The sequence below is a fragment of the Macadamia integrifolia genome, unplaced genomic scaffold (assembly GCF_013358625.1).
Source record: "Macadamia integrifolia cultivar HAES 741 unplaced genomic scaffold, SCU_Mint_v3 scaffold1326, whole genome shotgun sequence".
NCBI classification, from domain to species: domain Eukaryota; kingdom Viridiplantae; phylum Streptophyta; class Magnoliopsida; order Proteales; family Proteaceae; genus Macadamia; species Macadamia integrifolia.
In genome coordinates, this window is record NW_024868161.1 from 168,359 (window position 1) to 177,827 (window position 9,469).

Consider the following 9,469-nt stretch of genomic DNA (forward strand, 5'->3'; position numbering starts at 1 on the left):
AGTGAATTTCTCAACTCAATAGGTGCTATCTCAAGAGTGTCATACTCCCCTTCTTCAAAAGAGAAATTACGAGGAGTTCTAGACTCTTCATTGCATTCAATAAATCTAGCATGAGTGGTCTCTACAATTTTGTGTCCTGGACCAGGACAATAGAATCTATACCCTTTAGACCTCTCTGGGTATCCCATAAAATAGCAACTTGTAGTCCTTGAGTCAAAAACTTTTTCTTGAGGGTTAAAGACTTTGGCTTCTGCTTGACATCCCCACACTCGCAAGTGTCTAAGGCTAGGTATTCTGCTACTCCAGAGTTCATAGGGAGTCTTATTCACAGATTTGCTTGGCACTCTATTGAGAAGGTAAACAACAGTTTTAAGTGCCTCTCCCCATAAGGATTCTGGTAAGGTGGTATTGCTCACCATAGAACGGACCATGTCTTTCAGAGTACGATTTCTTCTTTCAGCTACTCCATTCTGCTGAGGTGTTCCAGGCATGGAATATTGAGGAGCTATCCCATGTTCTTGCAAGAATTTTGCAAAAGGACCAAGCAACTGCTCAAAATCACCACTTCTCCCATAATATTCTCCACCCCTGTCTGACCACTTTGATCTTCTTGGAGTGGAAAAGTTCAACTTCAGCTTTAAAAATCTTGAAAACATCTAGAGCACTAGATTTCTCACTAATAAGGAAGACATACCCATATCTTGACCAATCATCAATAAAAGTTATGAAATAACGGTGCCCAGTGAGTGTAGGGACAGTAAAAGGCCCACAGATGTCAGTGTGAATGAGGTCTAATACTTCAATGCTGCGAGTAGCATCCTTTTTCCTGGAGATTATCATCTTTCCCTTAATGCAATCTATACATGTTTCCATGTCCTGAAAATCAATATCTTTTAATATCCCTTCCTTTACCAATATTTTCATCATCTTGATTGAAATATGACCCAACCTTCTATGCCACAACATGGAGGATTTCTCATCAATCAGAGACCGTTTCACTCCCACATTCATAACCCATGAAGAATTACAATTCAATCTATAAAGCCCATCAACAAGAGTACCACTACCAATAGAGATAGAATCATGTAATAAACAAAATCCAACTTGATTAAAATTAACAGAATAACCATCTGAACAAAGTCTAGAAACTGAAATCAAATTCCTCCTCATAGAGGGAACATAAACAACATCCTTCAAATCAATAAATGAGTCTGAATGAAAAAATAATCTAATAGTTCCTATGGCTTCCACTTCAACTCTAGCTCCATTGCCCACGAACACCGTCACTTCATCCTTGCTTGGCACCCTCCTGTTTAGGAACCCCTGCAAGGAATGAGTGACGTTAATAGATGACGCAGAATCTAACCACCATTAATCAATTGGTACATTAATCAATCAAGATTCAAAACATACTAAGGATAGATTCATACCATCATCCTTCTTTTTCTCAAGGTAGGTATTCCTCTTAAAACAATCCTTCTTCATGTGTCCTTTGGCCTTGCACCAAAAACACTCTATGCCACTCATGTCTTTTTGTACCCCTGATTCTTTGAAATTTTGTTTTCCCTTCTTGTTTTTCCCTCCTTTAAATTGAGTGAATTTTCCTTTCTTAAAGAACTTCTTGATCCCTTTGTTAGGTCCCATAGATGATGAAGTCTTACCTTGAGTAAGATTGGCACTTTCAACCTTGGTCCTATTAATTGTTCCCTCTTCCTGGGTTACCATAGTGATCAATTCATCAAGACCCCATTTATCCTTCAATGTATTATAAGTAGTCTTAAGAGTCTTGTAGCTCTCAGGTAGAGAATTCAAGGCAATGGTGACCACGAAGTCATCATCAAAGTTAATACATGTACCTCTGATCTTGTTTCCTAGGGAAACCAGTTCCAGTATATGCTCTCTAGCACTTCCTACTCCATCAAATCTAGCCCCAGTCAATTGGCTCATGAGATCGTGAGCCTGTGATTTCTTAAAGCTATCAAACTTAGCTTTTATAGCAGCCAAATACTTAGAAGCAGTATCATTTTTAGCAACACTATCCTTGATAGATTCAGGCAAAGCACTTTTAATAATAGCCAAGGACTTCCTATTTGCAGTAACCCACTTGTCATAATCCCATTTCTTAGTTTGGTTACTGGTTGCAGTAGGTTCAACTGGTTTGGTAGTCCTAGTACACAGATCTAGGTCCTTGAGAATCATGTAGACCTCTAAGTCTTCCATCAATTTGTTGAAATTATCCCCAGTAAGCTTAGGAATATCAAGTACACCAAAACTAGAAGACATCCTGTTGAATATTTTAATAAAGAATATTCTATTCAACATACAGACATATATGTAAAAGAATAAGCATGTAACAATTAGAAAAATTAAACATTATATGCTCAAGTATCAATTACTTCATGAGTGTCAACCGAAACTACATTTCTGACCTTTGGGTCTGAAACATACTGATCCACTCAAGTTTCTGCTATTACTGCAAGACTTCTTCTAACTTTCAAAAAATACCGTCATCTTTGGATGGACAACATCTTCTAGGTTTAGAAATCCCTTTTTTTTTTTTTTACTTGTTTTAACTTTAACTTTAACTTTTCTTTGATAATGTCACCTTTGGGTGAACATTAGCAACCTTGCTACCAACCATTATTCTCTGTTTTTTCAAACAAAGAAGACCTTTGATTTGTATTCTATTACAATAAGGTTGAACTTTATCACTTTGGTGGATTCCACCCAATCTTACTGCAATAGNATGGACAACATCTTCTAGGTTGAGAAATCCCTTTTTTTTTTTTTTACTTGCTTTAACTTTAACTTTAACTTTTCTTTGATAATGCCACATTTGGGTGAACATTAGCAACCTTGCTACCAACCATTATTCTCTGTCTTTTCAAACAAAGAAGACATTTGATTTGTATTCTATTACAATAAGGTTGAACTTTACCACTTTGGTAGATTCCACCCAATCTTACTGCAATAGTCTACAAATTCATTCCGGCAGCTAAAAGTGGGATTGTTTAACCATGAATAAAAAAATATTCATAAACAAAAGCATGAACTACATTACCAAGAATAAACAAGTTCATATTCTGATATGCAAGTAATATATGAGTTGATTTTCTTTTATTTCTTCCAATTAATAGGAAAATTATAAAGAATCATTAAACACCCATACTTGTAAATTATACAAAATAGATCATAAAAGTTGATCAAAACTAGACTCATAATATATCAAAACGAAGAGCACAAAAAACTGGACTCAACGCAAAAAATCAGGATTAAAAATTCTTCACCGTTTGCCCGTACGAGCCATTTGAAATTACTATTTTTTTTTTTTAGAATCAAATCAATCCAATCCAACCGGTTCGGGCAAATTAGTTCCGGGTCAAAGTTTCGGGTCAACGACCCGGTCAACCTTTGATCGAGTTGGTCATGAGTTGACCCACTGCATCCCGGGTCAACTAGATAGGGTTTCCGAGTTGACCCGGCGATGACTCACTGCCGTTTTTTTTTTATTTTTTTTATTTTTCTCTCTCCTCCGGTAGCCGATTTTCGGCGGTGCATGATGACGCGTCCGTAGGTTTTCGGTGACGTGCGGTATACTGTCGTGACCATCTTCTCGTGCTCTACAACTTCCGTGAAGAAAGTTTTCCCATACGGGATCTTTAAGTGAGAGTAAAATAATGATTTTCATAAATAGAAACCCAAATCTTTTTTTTTTCTTACATAATTTCTTGATTCTAACACCATAGTGTAGGCTCTGATACCAATTGTTAGTGATTCTAAATCCTAGAATCATTTGAATTACCTATAGTATATAGAATACAAGAATGAATAATAGAAAGAAATCAATCACATACCCGTTGAGCGTGAATAAAGTCCCTAAATCAAGGTTGACGCTTGTACCACGAACTATGATGAAGAACCACGCAATATGGGTCCTTCTACTGAGATCTTCTGCAGCCTCTTACTATGGGATCTTCTCTCTGTCTCTACACTAGCTCTGTGAGAAAGTAGTGCTCCCAAATATTATTATGAAAAGTAATAACTGCAGGGACCGTCAGTATTCTATATATAATAGAATTCCTAAACCCTATTTCATTCCCACAATAGAATAGGGCTAGAAGTTTCCTAATTAGAGTGGTCCTTATTCTCTTGGACCCAATGGGTCAATCAATATCAGTTAAGCCCACATAAGAGTCCTAACAACATCATGTATGGAACATTGTCGTTCTCTTGAAGAAAAAGAGAATAAGCCCTATTAATGGTGGGCATAAGGGTCAATGAGCAAGATTTGGCTACTCACAGCAGCCTATGAATCATTCAATCCTTGAAGAAAGTCCATTAAACAACTAGTCTCCAAAAATTCTTCAAGATGTTCCAATGCACCACAAGAGCAAGAGGGCAGGGCATGATACGGAAGTAACTCGTCATGGTAGCCTTTAAGAATGGTGTAATAAGCTGAAATTGAATTGGTACCTTGAACATGGGTGGAGAGAGCAAGCCGAATCTCAAAGATGCGTGGAGCATATTTTTGGGAAAATCGATCGAAAATATTGGTCCTGACATCAAAAGCCGAATAAAGCCATAAAATACTATGAGTGATAGAAGAAATAGTGGAATGTACGATCCCAGAATGTACCATGTTTTTGCACCGAATCCAGTGAGGAAAATGGGCATAGTCAGGGGCTGGTTTTAAAAGACTACCATCAACGAATGGAAGCTTGTTCTTGGCTTCGAGTGTCATGATCATGGCCCGATGCCCAGTTGGGTAATTATTTCCATCAAGAAGAGTGGTAACAAGGACATTCCCTAGTTGGTTCGAAGAATGCAGAAAATATGGTGAAGAAACTGCAATGGAAGGTGCGGATGTAGCCTCCATAAGGGAGGAATCACCAGCCATGGCCGACTAATGAAGGATTGGTTAGGCTAGTACCATGTTAAAATTGAGAATTCAAATTAGTTGAATTGATCTACCTTGATCTTCCACACTCGTGGGATATATATACACCTTTGTGGTAAAGTTGTCTTACCTAATACTACTACCAATATGGAATTTACAACAAATAATGTATAAAAGATAAGAATGAATAAGTGGAGATAAGAATGAATAGATGGAAAGATTAGATATTAAGAATTATTATTAGGATAATAATACCATGCTGCCCCCTACCTTGTACGTTGAAGATGCTCCGGCATGCCCTCCTCCTCCCATTGGCCTGCACACCGACGTAGGCAACACTAGACAAGCAAGGTTCTTTCTCCCATTTATTATTATTATTTTCAAACATAAGATAGTTTAAACTGAGTCCAATACAATTTTCTGTATTCATTCTTTCGCTTGCTTAGGCTCTTTCTCCTTAGATGGTACTTTACCATCATTTCTAGCAAGTAATTGTTACTTCTCCTTCCAGGTGTAGTTGGTGCACTCAAACTGTAGGGTATCAGCAATCATTCTTTGTATATAATTTGCAACTTCAATTTCAGTCTTTCCTCCTCCTTTACAAGTAAGCTCAACAGGCAATTGATTCAAGAATGTGACTTCATAAGTCACCCAAGGGTTCATGAACACAAAATAAGGGTCCATCAGTTTAAACCCACGGGTTGATGTTCCATAGAACATGGTTGGCTGAGTATTAAGTGCCACTGGCACAATCCTATCAGTGAGTTATGCAAAGAGAGCACTAAACCTCAAAAGGAATGGTTCTCTACATGTTGTGCCCTCAGGGGTTATAAACAAGTCACTTCCTTCAAGCACATGTTTGATATCAGTCGCATCTTTCTCTCATTCCCTTGACAATGTCACAATTTTTACTGGAGAGATAAATTCGGTGAACTTGCTTACACTATAACTACAAGTACATAACTTTCTTACAAGTGCACCACTGATCATTGTCACATCCAGAACACTTTTGTGATTACTGACGAAAAGGAAACCAGACCTGCGTTTCTTGGTGGTGGAGGAGGGTTTCCCTTCACAATTAAATTCATCCCAAGCATTTGTATTTTAGGTATGGTGCCGGTATTAGAAGACAAACAAAGACTCTGATTAGGCTGAGGATTAAAGATTTTTGTATTTCTCTTGAATTGAATCACTCAAAATAGAGGATATAAATACAGGTCATTACAGAACCCTAGTCGACTAGGTGTAATATAAAAAGACAATATTACAATGAGTATAATAGAAAGATGAATATATGTTTCCATAGAGATGGTTTTCTGACATATATAGAGTTTCCATGTGAAGGAGATTCTATATCTGGAGTTGCCATATATGGAGATACTATATTCGTCATTACACCCCCTCAAGTTGATGGTTGGTTGGACAGAGCTTCAACTTGTCTCACATGAACTGGAAACGAGATGATGGTAGGGCCTTGGTAAGAGCATTAGCGAGCTGATCATTGGTGGAGATTAATTGAATGGTTAGCTGCTTCTGTGCAACCCGATCGTGCACAAAGTGAAAATCGATTCCCACGTGCTTGGTCTGGGCATGGAAAACCTGATTGGTGGACAGGTAGGTGGCCCCAACATTGTCGTACCATAATATTGGGGCACCCCGAAGAGGAATGTCGAGCTCATGAAAGAGAGATTCTAGCCAAATGAGCTCCGCCGTTGCATCTGCCAGAGCTTTATACTTAGACTTGTGGAAGATCGAGCAACAGTCTTCTGCTTACGAGAGCACCAAGGTACGAGATTGTTGCCAAAGTAGATGGCATAGCCACCTGTGGATTTAAGATCATCACCATTACTGGCCCAGTCAGCATCAGAGAAGGCCTGAAGTGTAGAAGATGACGCATATTTGGTAAACAAAAAACCATAAGTTCGAGTTTGCTTCAAATATCTAAGAATGCGCTTCACAAGGCTCCAATGTTCTTCCATTGGAGCGTGCATGAATTGACAAACCCGGTTGATAGGGAAAGTGACATCTGGTATGGTCAAGGTGACGTATTGAAGAGGCCCAACAATAGATCTATAGAGAGTTGGGTCAGCCATCGGAACACCCCCTGAAACTGATGGTTTGGCAGTGGTAGCCATCGAAGTCAGTGCACCTTTGCACTGAGTCATACTTTCACGCTAGAGTATGTCACCAATATAGTGACTTTGGGAGAGAAGCATGCCCTGCGAGTGAGCTATGACCTCAATACCAAGAAAGAAGTGTAAGGGACCTAAATCCTTAATGGAGAACTCCACTGCAAGGGATGAGAGGAGCTGTAGAATCTTTGCTGAGGCATTACCTATGACCAAAATGTCATCCACATACACTAACACATAAATTTGAAGAGACCCATTCTTGTAAATAAAAAGAGATGGGTCTGTCTTAGAGGCCAAGAAGCCAAAGTGAAGGAGAAAGGTGGATAGCCGATGAAACCACACTCGAGGTGTAGAGCTCCCTTTTACTCAGACTAGTGAGAAGAGTCTTGTTGGTAGCCTAGTCCTTGGCAAGAAAATGAGAGGGGTGAAACTCAAAGAATACACCATTGTCCTTGGAAAATTTATTAATAGAGAGAAGGGGCTTAGTGATGGAGGGGACATGGAGAACATTATTTAAAGAGAGAGAACGAGAACGAGAGATAATATAAGAGGAACCAATATGTGAGATTGGGATACCCTTACCGTTGCCTACTTGGAGGTTGTATCACCTAAGTAGCCATCATAGGTGGAGAGAGAGTTCATATCAAGGGTTACATGAGTAGCCTCGGTGTCAGGGTACCAGGTGAGGGCGGCCGAGGCATAGGGAGAGTGGTATGTTGGGGTAGGGAGAAGGCCTGGCTGAGCATAGTGGGTAGTGGGAGGGTAAGGATGAGATGGGTGGTATGGCTATGGGTAGGGTGTGTTATGGGGCTAAGGGCGATAGTAGCAGGTATTGGCATTGTGGTTGGTGCACTGGAAAATAGTGCAGTAGAGATGGCCAAAGGGCTGTTGAGAATGGCCACCATGACCACGTCCAGATCTTCCATGCCCCCCCACGCCCCCTGTTAGACCCACTGCTAGAAGAGGTGTTGCCGGAGTCATTAGGAGACTGGGAGGACTACTTATCGGTGTTGGCTTTTGAAGAAGAGGGCTCGATGTCCGTAGGCTCAGAGATTGACAACTTGGTGAAGGCACGAAGACTTTTATGGCTGAGAAGAAGACCATGGAGTTCCATGTATATGGGAATAGTTTCACGAGCAAGGATGGAGGGGACAATCCCCTAGAGGTCTTCATGAAGAGATCGCAGCACATGGATGTTGAAGTTAGCTTGTTTAAGGGGCTCACCAGTGGTAGCAATTCGTCAGAGAGAAGCTTAGCATGCTGAAGGAGAAGGATGACTAAATCCTCTTGTTTTTTACGAAGATTCAGGAGATTGAGATGTAAGGACATCAGAGGTGTGGGAGATGCGGAGCCGAAGGCAGAAGAAAGTGTAGTCTAGATGTCATGACTGGTGTCCTTGTCTAGAATTAGAGGAACAACATCCTCTGATAAAGAAGCAACCAGAAGACTGACAAGTTGTGCATCCTGCTGGTGCCAATTCTGATCGGCTAAAGGATCAGAGGGACAAGAAGTAGAACTGTCCACATAGCCAAAGAGACGTTGCCCTTGAAGAAAGGGTACAAGCTATTTCTTCCACAGAAGAAAATTGGTAGGGGTAAGCTTTATTGAAAGATAATGGTGGGGAGAGGAGAAAGAAGAGAGAGAGGGGGCAGTGCTGGTTGTTGTCACAGGGTTGAGAGCTTGGGGCGATAGAAGGGAAGCAGGATTTGGGGTCTCTTCGGTGGTCATTGTGAGAAGTCGACTAGGAGAAGAAGAAAAAGAGGAAGAGAAAGCTCAGAGGAGCATTTTGCAGCTCTGATACTATAAAGATTTTTGTATTTCTCTTGAATTGAATCACTCACAATAGAGGATATAAATACAGATCATTACAGAACCCTAGTCGACTAGATGTAATATAGAAAGACAATATTACAATGACTATAATAAGAAGATGAATATATGTTTCATCGAGATGGTGTTCTGGCATATATAGAGCTTCCATGTGAAGGAGATTCTCTATATGGTGTTGCCATATATGGAGATACTATATTTTCATCATTAAGGATGAAGCCTATTGGCATCCATAGGAAGGTGAAGAAGGCCATCAATGGTGTGGGTCTTTGAACTAGTCTTCCTTAATGAAAAATTATAGGTTTTAAAAGCTTGTTTATGGGTGCAGGTTTGCACTTGGTTCTTGGTCCCATGTATCTCTCCTGCAATGTGAAAAATGATAAATTGAAGAGTTAGTCATGGGTCATGACCACTGTTAGTTAAAACGCGTTTAAAACGCATTCGCCTTTTTTTGCCGTTTAAAACGCGTTTTGCCGTATGCTTTCATACAATGCGGGAAAAAACAGAAACGGCAGTTTAAAACGTTTTAAACGCGTTTTAAACACATGTTTAAAACGCGTATACGTTTTGTAGGGGCAAAATAGGAATTTTGTCATACTATTTAAAAAAA

The 9,469-nt window shown here is 39.7% G+C and overlaps 1 pseudogene; it reads right to left on the bottom strand.

The window, feature by feature from the left end:
* Positions 1-5,323: 5,323 nt before the first annotated feature.
* Positions 5,324-9,469, bottom strand: part of LOC122063445 — an 8,450-nt pseudogene continuing 4,304 nt past the window's right edge.